Raw genomic sequence first — 13833 nt, 5'->3', positions numbered from 1 at the left:
ATTGGATTTAGGTCTGGAGACTGGCTAGGCCACTCCAGAACTTTGATATGGTTCTTACGAAGCCACTTCTTGGTTTTCCTGGCTGTGTGCTTTGGGTCATTGTCATGTTGGAAGATCCAGCCACGACTCATCTTCAATGATCTGACTGAGGGAAGGAGGTTTTTTGGCCAAAATCTCACAATACATGGCTGCAGTCATCCTCTCCTTAATACAGTACAGTCGTCCTGTCCCATGAGCAGAAAAACACCCCCAAAGCATGATGCTATCACCCCCATGCTTCACAGTAGGGATGGTGTTCTTGGGATGGTACGCATCATTCTTCTTCCTCCAAACACGCACAGTGGAATTATGACCAAAAAGGTCAATTTTGGTCTCATCTGTCCACAAAACTTTCTCCCATGACCCTTCTGGATCATCCAAATGGTCATTAAGACGGGCCTTAACATGTGCTGGTTCAAGCAGGGGAACCTTCCGTGCCATGCATGATTTCAAAGCATGACGTCTTAGTGTATTACCAACAGTGACCATGGAAACAGTGGTCCCAGCTCTTTTCAGGTCATTGACCAAGTCCTGCCGTGTAGTCCTGGGCTGATTCCTCACCTTTCTTAGCATCATTGAGACCCCACAAGGTGATATCTTGCATGGGGCTCCACTACGTCATGTTTAGCTTCTTCCATTTTCTAATGATTGCTCCAACAGTGGACCTTTTTTCACCAAGCTGCTTGGCAATTTCTCCGTAGCCCTTTCCATCCTTGTGGAGTTGTACAATGTTGTCTCTGGTGTCTTTGGACAGCTCTTTGCTCTTAGCCATGCTGAATGTTTGGGTCTTACTGATTGTATGGGGTGGACAGGTGTCTTTATGCAGGTAACGACCTCACACAGGTGCATCTGATTCAGGATAATACAGTGGAGTGGAGGAGGACTTTTAAAGGCGGACTAACAGGTCTTTGAGGGTCAGAATTCTGGCTGATAGACAGGTGTTCAAATACTTATTTTCAGCTGTATCACACAAATAAATTGTTAAAAAATCATAGATTGTGATTTCTGGATTTTTCTTTTTAGGTTATCTCTCATACAGTGGACATGCACCTACCGTGAACATTTCAGACCCCTCCGTGATTTCAAAGTGGGAGAACTTGCAAAATAGCCGGGGGTTCAAATACTTATTTTCTTGACTGTATACATATATATACAAACCCCGTTTCCATATGAGTTGGGAAATTGTGTTAGATGTAAATATAAACGGAATACAATGATTTGCAAAGGGCATGTTCACCACTGTGTTACATGGCCTTTCCTTTTAACAACACTCAGTAAACGTTTGGGAACTGAGGAGACACATTTTTGAAGCTTCTCAGGTGGAATTCTTTCCCATTCTTGCTTGATGTACAGCTTAAGTCGTTCAACAGTCCGGGGGTCTCCGTTGTGCTATTTTAGGCTTCATAATGCGCCACACATTTTCAATGGGAGACAAGTCTGGACTACAGGCAGGCCAGTCTAGTACCTGCACTCTTTTACTATGAAGCCACATTGATGTAACACATGGCTTGGCATTGTCTTGCTGAAATAAGCAGGGGCGTCCATGATAACAACATATGTTGCTCCAAAACCTGTATGTACCTTTCAGCATTAATGGCGCCTTCACAGATGTGTAAGATACCCATGTCTTATGTATGCCAGCACACTTGGTCAACAGCCATACAGGTCACACTGAGGGTGGCCGTATAAACAACTTTAACACTGTTACAAATATGCGCCACACTGTGAACCCACACCAAACAAGAATGACAAAACACATTTCGGGAGAACATCCGCACCGTAACACAACATAAACACAACAGGACAAATACCCAGAAGCCCTTGCAGCACTAAATCTTCCGGCACGCTACAATATACACCCCCCGCTACCCTCAAACACAAAAAAGCCATTATCGGACATCTCTATCGACCACGATCAAATAATCACTGCGGTCCTATATGTAATGTTGTCATCTTCTTAGACATGTGTCCGAGTATCTCAAAGTCCAGGAGAGGGATCCCAAAGCGCACAAGTTCCTTGGACAGCTCTACGAGAGAGACGGAGACGTCAACAAAGCAGGAGGATGTTACAAGGTGAGTGGCAGGTACTATGTATCACTACTGATAAAGTACCACGGTACTAATGAATGAAAAAGGGTACTAAACCACCTTTGAAAAATGTGGGTACTGTATTTTCATTAACATGATGCCAAATATATATATATATATATATATATATACAGTACAGGCCAAAAGTTTGGACACGCCTTCTCATTTCAATGCGTTTTCTTTATTTTCATGACTATTTACATTCTAGATTGTCACTGAAGGCATCAAAACTAAGTGAAAGTGAAAACCATTTCAGCTCATGGAGAGAATGCCAAGAGTGCGCAAAGCAGGAATCAGAGGAAAGGGTGGCTATTTTTGAAGAAACTAGAATATAAAACATGTTTTCAGTAGAGATGTCCGATAACGGCTTTTTTTGCCGATATTCCGATATTGCCCAAGTCTTAATTACCGATTCCGATATCAAGCGATACCGACATATACAGTCGTGGAATGAACACATTATTATGCCTCATTTGGTTGTGATGCATTAAACAATGTAACAAGGTTTTCCAAAATAAATCAACTCAAGTTATGGAGAAAAAAAAATGCCATATTTATTATTGAAGTCACAAAGTGCATTATTTTTTTTTACATGCCTCAAAACATCAGCTTGGAATTTGGGACATGCTCTCTCTGAGAGAGCATGAGGAGGTTGGGGGGAGGGGAGGGTGGCGGGATTGAGGTGGAGGATAGGGGGGTAGCGGGGGTTGTATATTGTAGCGTCCCGGAAGAGTTAGTGCTGCAAGGGGTTTCTGGGTATTTGTTCTGTTGTGTTTATGTTGTGTTACGGTGCGGATGTTCTCCCGAAATGTGTTTTGTCATTCTTGTTTGGTGTGGGTTCACAGTGTGGCGCATATTTGTGACAGTGTTAAAGTTGTTTATACGGCCACCCTCAGTGTGACCTGTATGGCTGTTGACCAAGTATGCATTGCAAGTACATAACTCCACATGTGTTCATTCATAGTTTTGATGTGACAATCTAGAATGTAAATAGTCATGAAAATAAAGAAAACGCATTGAAATGAGAAGGTGTGTCCAAGCTTTTGGCCATGTACTGTATGTTTTTGACGCATTCTAACTCGTAAATAATTGCTAGCAAAAGTCAGCTAACATTGGAGCTAATGGACTAACACTAAGCATCATGTGAGAGTCCAATCCATAGTGGATCTAACATAATAGTGAGAGTCCAGTCCATAGTGGATCTAACATAATAGTGAGAGTCCAGTCCATAGTGGATCTAACATAATAGTGTGAGAGTCCAGTCCATAGTGGATCTAACATAATAGTGTGAGAGTCCAGTCCATAGTGGATCTAACATAATAGTGAGAGTCCAGTCCATAGTGGATCTAACATAATAGTGAGAGTCCAGTCCATAGTGGATCTAACATAATAGTGAGAGTCCAGTCCATAGTGGATCTAACATAATAGTGAGAGTCCAGTCCATAGTGGATCTAGCATAATAGTGAGAGTCCAGTCCATAGTGGATCTAACATAATAGTGAGAGTCCAGTCCATAGTGGATCTAACATAATAGTGAGAGTCCAGTCCATAGTGGATCTAACATAATAGTGAGAGTCCAGTCCATAGTGGATCTAACATAATAGTGAGAGTCCAGTCCATAGTGGATCTAGCATAATAGTGAGAGTCCAGTCCATAGTGGATCTAACATAATAGTGAGAGTCCAGTCCATAGTGGATCTAACATAATAGTGTGAGAGTCCAGTCCATAGTGGATCTAACATAATAGTGAGAGTCCAATCCATAGTGGATCAAACATAATAGTGAGAGTCCAGTCCATAGTGGATCTAACATAATAGTGTGAGAGTCCAGTCCATAGTGGATCTAACATAATAGTGAGAGTCCAGTCCATAGTGGATCTAACATAATAGTGAGAGTCCAGTCCATAGTGGATCTAACATAATAGTGAGAGTCCAGTCCATAGTGGATCTAACATAATAGTGAGAGTCCAGTCCATAGTGGATCTAACATAATAGTGAGAGTCCAGTCCATAGTGGATCTAACATATTAGTGAGAGTCCAGTCCTTAGTGGATGTAACATATTAGTGTGAGAGTCCAGGTGATTAGATAACAAGGCCCACCTGGGCCATCTACTCACCTGTCGCTGTCTTCGAGGCCGGTCCTGGCACACCCCGTTCCGCGGCGGGCCACGCCCCCCCTCCACACTTGGTTAATATACACGTCACGAGATGTAAATGGAGTATTGTTGGCGTTTTTTTTGAAAGGGCTTTATTGGCTGCATTGTTAGCCACCTCCTACTTGCCATATATTACGACTTAGAATGCATATAAGAAAAGAAAAGCACACTTACATAAGGATTGTGAATGATATAGTGAACATGCAGGGCCCTTTTTAAAAAAAAAAGCAAATTCCCATTTTAGGAAGCTTTTAGGGATGTGGAACATAACACACGCTCCTCTTACATCCTACATGCTGGGGACTCACATTCACAAGAGCCCTACGGAAGCTCTCGTCCTTCTCAGGCTGCTCGAGTGCATTAAAAACAGACTCAGAGTCCCTCCTACTCAGGGCAGGAGGGCCACGTATTGCCATGGAGTGCTTCTTCACCGCTCACTTTTGGGTGTTTAACGCGGGACAGAGATAACAAATGTTATGAAAAATCATTCTAAATGTAAAGATCTGTGGTACATTTTGAAAACCACAATTGGCAACAAAGTTGTCACGTTGTGTAAATGGTAAATAAAAAGAGAACACAACAAATCCTTTTCAACTTATATTCAATTGAATAGACTGCAAAGACAAGATATTTCATGTTCAAACTGGTAAAGTTTTTTTTTTTTTTTTTTTTGCAAATATTAGCTCATTTGGCATTTGATGCTTGCAACGTGTTTCAAAAAAGCTGGCACAAGTGGCAAAAAAGACGGAGAAAGTTGAGGAATGCTCATCAAAGACTTATTTGGAACATCCCACGGGTGAACAGGCTAATTGGGAACAGGTGGGTGCCATGATTGGGTATAAAAGTAGATTCCATTCACAAACAAGGATGGGGCGAGGGTCGCCACTTTGTCAACAAATGTGTGAGCAAATTGTTGAACAGTTTAAGAAAAGCCTTTCTCAACCAGCTATTGCAAGGAATTTAGGGATCTCACCATCTACGCTCCGTAATATCATCAAAAGGTTCGGAGAATCTGGAGAAATCACTGCACGTAAGCAGCTAAGCCCGTGACTTTCGATCCCTCAGGCTGTACTGCATCACCAAGTGACATCAGTGTGTAAAGGATATCACCACATGGGCTCAGGAACACTTCAGAAACCCACTGTCAGTAACTACAGTTGGTCGCTACATCTGTAAATGCAAGTTAAAACTCTTCTATGCAAGGCAAAAACCGTTTATCAACAACACCCAGAATGGCCGTCGGCTTCGCTGGGCCCGAGCTCATCTGAGATGGACTGATACAAAGTGGAAAAGTGTTCTGTGGTCTGACGAGTCCATTCACAAACAAGGACGGGGGCGAGGGTCACCACTTTGTCAACAAATGTGTGAGCAAATTGTTGAACAGTTTAAGAAAAACCTCTCTCAACCAGCTATTGCAAGGAATTTAGGGATTTCACCGTCTACGCTCCGTAATATCATCAAAAGGTTCAGAGAATCTGGAGAAATCACTGCACGTAAGCAGCTAAGCCCGTGACCTTCCATCCCTCAGGCTGTACTGCATCACCAAGTGACATCAGTGTGTAAAGGATATCACCACATGGGCTCAGGAACACTTCATAAACCCACTGTCAGTAACTACAGTTGGTCGCTACATCTGTAAATGCAAGTTAAAACTCTTCTATGCAAGGCAAAAACCGTTTATCAACAACACCCAGAATGGCCGTCGGCTTCGCTGGGCCTGAGCTCATCTAAGATGGACTGATACAAAGTGGAAAAGTGTTCTGTGGTCTGACGAGTCCATTCACAAACAAGGACAGGGCGAGGGTCACCACTTTGTCAACAAATGCGTGAGCAAATTGTTGAAGAACAACTTTTTCTCAACCAGCTATTGCAAGGAATTTAGGGATTTCACCATCTACGCTCCGTCATATCATCAAAAGGTTCAGAGAATCTGGAGAAATCACTGCGCGTAAGATCAATCAGGTGGTAATGCATCAAAAAGCGACATCAGTGTGTAAAGGATATCACCACATTGGCTCAGTAACACTCTCAGTTACTACAGTTGGTCGCTACATCTGTAAGTGCAAGTTAAAACTCTTACTATGCCAAGCGAAAGCCATTTATCAACAACACCCAGAAACGCCGCTGGGTTCGAGCTCATCTAAGATGGACTGATGCAAAGTGGAAAAGTGTTCTGTGGTCTGACGAGTCCACATTTCAAATTGTTTTCAGAAACTGTGGACGTCGTGTCCTCCGGACCAAAGAGGAAAAGAACCATCCGGATTGTTCTAGGCACAAAGTGTAAAAGGGGGGTGTATTAGTGCCCAAGACATGGGTAACTTACACATCTGTGAAGGCACCATTGATGCTGAAAGGTACATACAGGTTTTGGAGCAACATATGTTGCCATCCAAGCAACGTTGTCGTGGACGCCCCTGCTTATTTCAGCAAGACAATGCCAAGCCATGTGTTACAACAGCATGGCTTCATAGTAAAAGAGTGCGGGTACTAGACTGGCCTGCCTGTAGTCCAGACCTGTCTCCCATTGAAAATGTGTGGCGCATTATGAAGCCTAAAATACCACAACGGAGACCCCCGGACTGTTGAACGACTTAAGCTGTACATCAAGCAAGAATGGGAAAGAATTCCACCTGAAAAGATTAAAAAAATGTGTCTCCTCAGTTCCCAAACGTTTACTGAGTGTTGTTAAATGGAAATGTGTGGCGCATTATGAAGCCTAAAATACCACAACGGAGACCCCCGGACTGTTGAACAACTTAAGCTGTACATCAAGCAAGAATGGGAAAGAATTCCACCTGAAAAGCTTCAAAAATGTGTCTCCTCAGTTCCCAAACGTTTACTGAGTGTTGTTAAATGGAAATGTGTGGCGCATTATGAAGCCTAAAATACCACAACGGAGACCCCCGGACTGTTGAACAACTTAAGCTGTACATCAAGCAAGAATGGGAAAGAATTCCACCTGAGAAGCTTCAAAAATGTGTCTCCTCAGTTCCCAAACGTTTACTGAGTGTTGTTAAATGGAAATGTGTGGCGCATTATGAAGCCTAAAATACCACAACGGAGACCCCCGGACTGTTGAACAACTTAAGCTGTACATCAAGCAAGAATGGGAAAGAATTCCAACTGAGAAGCTTAAAAAATGTGTCTCCTCAGTTCCCAAACGTTTACTGAGTGTTGTTAAATGGAAATGTGTGGCGCATTATGAAGCCTAAAATACCACAACGGAGACCCCCGGACTGTTGAACAACTTAAGCTGTACATCAAGCAAGAATGGGAAAGAATTCCACCTGAGAAGCTTCAAAAATGTGTCTCCTCAGTTCCCAAACGTTTACTGAGTGTTGTTAAATGGAAATGTGTGGCGCATTATGAAGCCTAAAATACCACAACGGAGACCCCCGGACTGTTGAACAACTTAAGCTGTACATCAAGCAAGAATGGGAAAGAATTCCAACTGAGAAGCTTAAAAAATGTGTCTCCTCAGTTCCCAAACGTTTACTGAGTGTTGTTAAATGGAAATGTGTGGCGCATTATGAAGCCTAAAATACCACAACGGAGACCCCCGGACTGTTGAACAACTTAAGCTGTACATCAAGCAAGAATGGGAAAGAATTCCACCTGAAAAGCTTCAAAAATGTGTCTCCTCAGTTCCCAAACGTTTACTGAGTGTTGTTAAATGGAAATGTGTGGCGCATTATGAAGCCTAAAATACCACAACGGAGACCCCCGGACTGTTGAACAACTTAAGCTGTACATCAAGCAAGAATGGGAAAGAATTTCACCTGAAAAGCTTAAAAAAATGGGTCTCCTCAGTTCCCAAACGTTTACTGAGTGTTGTTAAATGGAAATGTGTGGCGCATTATGAAGCCTAAAATAGCACAACGGAGACCCCCGGACTGTTGAACAACTTAAGCTGTACATCAAGCAAGAATGGGAAAGAATTCCACCTGAAAAGCTTAAAAAAATGTGTCTCCTCAGTTCCCAAACGTTTACTGAGTGTTGTTAAATGGAAATGTGTGGCGCATTATGAAGCCTAAAATACCACAACGGAGACCCCCGGACTGTTGAACAACTTAAGCTGTACATCAAGCAAGAATGGGAAAGAATTCCACCTGAAAAGCTTCAAAAATGTGTCTCCTCAGTTCCCAAACGTTTACTGAGTGTTGTTAAATGGAAATGTGTGGCGCATTATGAAGCCTAAAATACCACAACGGAGACCCCCGGACTGTTGAACAACTTAAGCTGTACATCAAGCAAGAATGGGAAAGAATTCCACCTGAAAAGCTTCAAAAATGTGTCTCCTCAGTTCCCAAACATTTACTGAGTGTTGTTAAATGGAAATGTGTGGCGCATTATGAAGCCTAAAATACCACAACGGAGACCCCCGGACTGTTGAACAACTTAAGCTGTACATCAAGCAAGAATGGGAAAGAATTCCACCTGAAAAGCTTAAAAAAATGTGTCTCCTCAGTTCCCAAACGTTTACTGAGTGTTGTTAAATGGAAATGTGTGGCGCATTATGAAGCCTAAAATACCACAACGGAGACCCCCGGACTGTTGAACAACTTAAGCTGTACATCAAGCAAGAATGGGAAAGAATTCCACCTGAAAAGCTTAAAAAAATGTGTCTCCTCAGTTCCCAAACGTTTACTGAGTGTTGTTAAATGGAAATGTGTGGCGCATTATGAAGCCTAAAATACCACAACGGAGACCCCCGGACTGTTGAACAACTTAAGCTGTACATCAAGCAAGAATGGGAAAGAATTCCACCTGAGAAGCTTCAAAAATGTGTCTCCTCAGTTCCCAAACGTTTACTGAGTGTTGTTAAATGGAAATGTGTGGCGCATTATGAAGCCTAAAATACCACAACGGAGACCCCCGGACTGTTGAACAACTTAAGCTGTACATCAAGCAAGAATGGGAAAGAATTCCACCTGAGAAGCTTCAAAAATGTGTCTCCTCAGTTCCCAAACGTTTACTGAGTGTTGTTAAATGGAAATGTGTGGCGCATTATGAAGCCTAAAATAGCACAACGGAGACCCCCGGACTGTTGAACAACTGAAGCTGTACATCAAGCAAGAATGGGAAAGAATTCCACCTGAAAAGCTTCAAAAATGTGTCTCCTCAGTTCCCAAACGTTTACTGAGTGTTGTTAAAAGGAAAGGCCATGTAACACAGTGGTAAAAATGCCCCTGTGACAATTTTTTTGCAATGTGTTGCTTCCATTAAATTCTAAATTAATGATTATTTGAAAAAAAAAATAAAACGTTTTTTATTCAATTGAATATAAGTTGAAAAGGTTTTGCAAATCATTGTATTCTCTTTTTATTTACCATTTACACAACGTGACAACTTCACTGCTTTTGGGTTTTGTACTTACTGTATATTGCTCACATTTCAGAGCGCTTTATAGGCCAAATATTATGACCTCCACTGTTGGCTGACTTTTGCTAGTGTTTATTTATGATTTAGATTGTACTAAAAAAGCAAAATGTGTTCTTGTCTTACATAAGGATTGTGAATGACAGACAACATTTGAAAAAAAAGGGCATTTTTTAAAATGAGGACATCTTTGTCATCATATTATTTTCAGTGACAGAACAGGAAGGTGCTAGGAATACTTTCGCAGTAAGCGTTCATATGAAACATTTACTTAGATGTGCTAAGTTTAGAGTCGGGGTTCAAAGGTAACTGTTTCTCACTCAGAGAGATGAGAGCGAATAAGATATTTTTGGATGGCTACGTTACGTCAAGCAGTTGTAGACGGCGACCAAGTACTCCACTACTTTTAGAAACACTCAGACCGTGGAGGGGCGACTCGGTCCAGGTAGGACGTGCTTCGGCATCAAAGACCAGCGTTTGTGTCCTTTCACTGAAACTCTGTTTTTCATGGCATCCACATGACTTTTTATTGGCAGTACTGTTACGGCTCAGGCTCCTGCCAACGCCGCTCATCCGTCTGTGCGCACCTCGGGACACGCCCACGGGTGCGCACATCCTTTGACGTCTGCCGCTTCCACGGCGCCGATGACGTCTGCCGCTTCCACGCCTGCCTCGCCGATGACGTCTTCCTCCACGCCTGCCTCGCCGATGACGTCTTCCTCCACGCCGCCGCCGATGTCATATCCTCGTTTCCGGCGAGACGCACCATGGCGCCAATCACGTCCGCCTTCCCGACGGCCAAGATGGTGGCCGTCCCTTGGTCGCCCGCCTCGCCGGCTTCAGCGGCGTTCTTCTCGCCGCCGCCATCAGACTCGTCCTCGGCGGATTCGGGGACACTGGGGCCGGCGACCCACCACCAGTTCTCCCCTCCACCCTCCCTTGTTTCGTGAGTATATTGGACATCTGGAATCTGTCCATAAGGAGGGGGGTAATGTTACGGCTCAGGCTCCTGCCAACGCCGCTCATCCGTCTGTGCGCACCTCGGGACACGCCCACGGGTGCGCACATCCACCAGCTGCAATCAATCACCGGTAATCATCACACCTGAAACTGATGAGGGCGAGCTGGTTAAAAGACCAGTGGACCCTAGGATCGGCGCGGGAACTTAATTTTCTCATGGTGTACCTGCCTTCCTCCTCGAGATCTCCCGTTGTTTCCCCGGGGTTTTTGGACTGCCTTCTTCGTTTCCCGACTCCTCACTCGCCCCTGGACTCTGACGTCTCTCTCTGCCCCACGGACCCCTCGCTGATCTTGGACCCCTTTTGCCTTGCCCTCTTTGGACTTGTCTGCCCTTTTTCTCATCAACACTTGGTAACACACTTCAGATATCTACACACATAGTCTTACACCACACACACTCTTGTATTTTAGTCACACACTCTATTCCTATAGTTTAGTTGTATTGTTTATTATTATATATATTTATTATATATAATAAATTATTGTATATACTGCCCCCTGGTGTCTCTGAGCCGTCACCTCCTCTTAGTCCAAACACAACAAGTACTCGGGGAGTTCTTTTTCCATTGACGACAGAAGCCCAGACAGAGCAGACTTATAACAGCTTTGAAGAGAAGCTCCAAAAGGTAAGAACTTTGTGAGTCAGTGTGCATGGATACAGAGTTAACAGCTATTTATTTTAATTTTTTTTTACAATATCGCAAGTAATACGAGGCAAAGTGTGTCATCATTGTATTCAAATGTCTGGAAAAACCCGAGACAGCTTGCAGGTGCCACACAACGTGTGTAATTACCCTGGAAGTGAAGGTTATCTAAAAAAAAATAAAAAATGCCTGATTCATCATATGACGTCTTTTTATAGCAGTAAAATATGAGTGGGGCCAAAAGCGAGACGCTGCAATAAAATGATCTGTGACCGTCAGCAAACACTGTCCAGGATTCTTAGCTTTTATTTTACGGGCTTGTGACTTAGGACGGCTAGCGTTCACATTCCAATCGTACTTTTTGGTAATTAAATTGTATTTTTAATGTCACATTTAAACATACTTGCCAACCTTGAGACCTCCAATTTCGGGAGGTGGTCGGGGGGTGGGGTTGGGGGCGTGGTTAAGAGAGGAGGAGTATATTTACATCTAGAATTCACCAAGTCAAGTATTTCATATATGTATATATATATATATATAAGAAATACTTGACTTTCAGTGAATTCTAGCTATATATATATATATATATATATATATATATATATATTAGAGATGCGCGGATATTATTTAATCCGCAACCGCATCAGAAAGTCGTCAACCATCCGCCATCCACCCGATGTAACATTTGATCAGAACCGCACCCGCCCGCCATCCGCCCGCACCCGCCCGTTGTTATATATCTAATATAGATGATGCAAGGCATTAGTGAGGTTATAAAGCTTTTGCCTGTTAAAGAAAGGAGACTGATCCAATGCAGCACAGACATTCGCGTGCCACGCTGTCACGACCCAGACGCACACCAGTGCGCAATCATATGGGAGCCGCGCTGAGCGCACCTCCAAGCCCGTCTCGCTGCCGGCGACGGCCGGGTATGGGCCCGACGCTCCAGCGCCATCCATTTTCAGGGCTAGTTGATTCGGCAGGTGGGTTGTTACACACATTCGGTTTAGTTCAAGTTATCGTTTGAAATCGCCACGTAAAATCGTAATACTGTAGTAGCCTGTCTATGGCAAATCTAATAGAAATTAGCATCGAGCTAGCACATTTTGGAAGTGCGGAGCATTACTGTACGTTTGAGTGTTTTCACCATTTGAGTCTCAGTTGCACTTCCAAGGCATTAGATGGCAGCACTGTACAGGCTATCTATGGTATGTTGTCTAACAAGGAAGTAGCTTTTTTCCAGGAAGGTAAATGTGTTATGTTGTGCCCTACAAAGTGTTCATACTGTATTACGCACCGGATGTCTGATTGTAACATTCAGTTTAGTTCAAGTAATCATTTGAAATCGCTAATCGTAGCCTGTCCATGGCAAATCTAATACAAATTAGCAACGAGCTAGCCCATTTTGGAAGACTAGAGCCTTACTGTAAGCAACATTTGTTATGTTGCGCCCTACAAAGTGTTTATACTGTACTACGCACCGGATGTTTGATTGTAACATTCGGTTTAGTTCAAGTTATCGTTTGAAATTGCTAATCGTAGCCTGTTTTAATAGAAATTAGCAACGAGCTAGCGCATTTTGGAAGATTAGAGCCTTACTGTAAGCAAAATTTGTTATGTTGCACCCTACAAAGTGTTCATACTGTACTACGCAACGGATTTTTGACCACAAAACATAAGTGTTTGCAGTATTTCCAACGTCAAGCATGTTATAAGTTAATATTAGGCAATAAGGTTGAGGGAATATGATATAAAATAGCGGTGTTTACAAAGAAAAGAAAGTATATTGAGTTATCAACTAAAATATGAAGATACTGATTGGTTAAATGTACGTTCAATTTCGTAGATCATTAACTCTGAAATCAATCTGTTTAGTGTGATGCATTTAAAAAAATATATATTGCATTATGATTTTGAAGAATTTTATAAATTGAAGTAATACATTTTGTTTAAAAAAACAACATTTTTTAATGGATTTTATTGCTCAAAACCCCAGTAATTATTTAAAAAAAAGAAACTTTACACAAGGTAAGTAAGCATGGCATTAACACAAGTGACGTACTATTTTATATTCATATTTGAAGGCTATGATTCGTCAGTGACACATTTGGGGACAGTACAAACATTATCAAAAATCTGAAAATACAAAATACAAGTTGACTTCCTTTTACGGAAATCTGTACTTCAGATATTGTAAATATATATAGGGACAAAGTTTCGAGAATACAACGTTTTCATTTTGAACTAATTCGATAGAATGGCCAAAAAAAAAAAAAAAAAATTATATATATATACACGTGGAGGTGTCGGTTTCTTTGATCTATTGGACAGCCACAGGAAGACCTTATCATGACCCGAAATCTACAAAGCAGAGAGGGGGCAAACCTGACACCGCTCCAAGCACCTTTTTTTTCTCTTTGAACTGTTTATGACCCAGCGCAGCAGCAGTTTATGACCCCCTTCCCCTTAGAAGCAGCTGCAGCTATGTAATCAGAAAATGCCCACAAAAA

The 13833-nt window shown here is 42.4% G+C and overlaps 1 protein-coding gene across 2 annotated transcripts in view; it reads right to left on the bottom strand.

The window, feature by feature from the left end:
* The window catches only part of LOC133574058 (ephrin type-A receptor 6-like), a 515834-nt gene that overhangs the window by 83103 nt on the left and 418898 nt on the right, over nucleotides 1-13833 (bottom strand). The gene's annotated exons all lie outside the window — the stretch shown is intronic.

Source organism: Nerophis lumbriciformis, linkage group LG31, assembly GCF_033978685.3.
Source record: "Nerophis lumbriciformis linkage group LG31, RoL_Nlum_v2.1, whole genome shotgun sequence".
In the NCBI taxonomy this organism is placed as follows: domain Eukaryota; kingdom Metazoa; phylum Chordata; class Actinopteri; order Syngnathiformes; family Syngnathidae; genus Nerophis; species Nerophis lumbriciformis.
The sequence above is the reverse complement of the archived record's forward strand: the minus strand, read 5'-3'. Positions and strand labels throughout refer to the sequence as shown.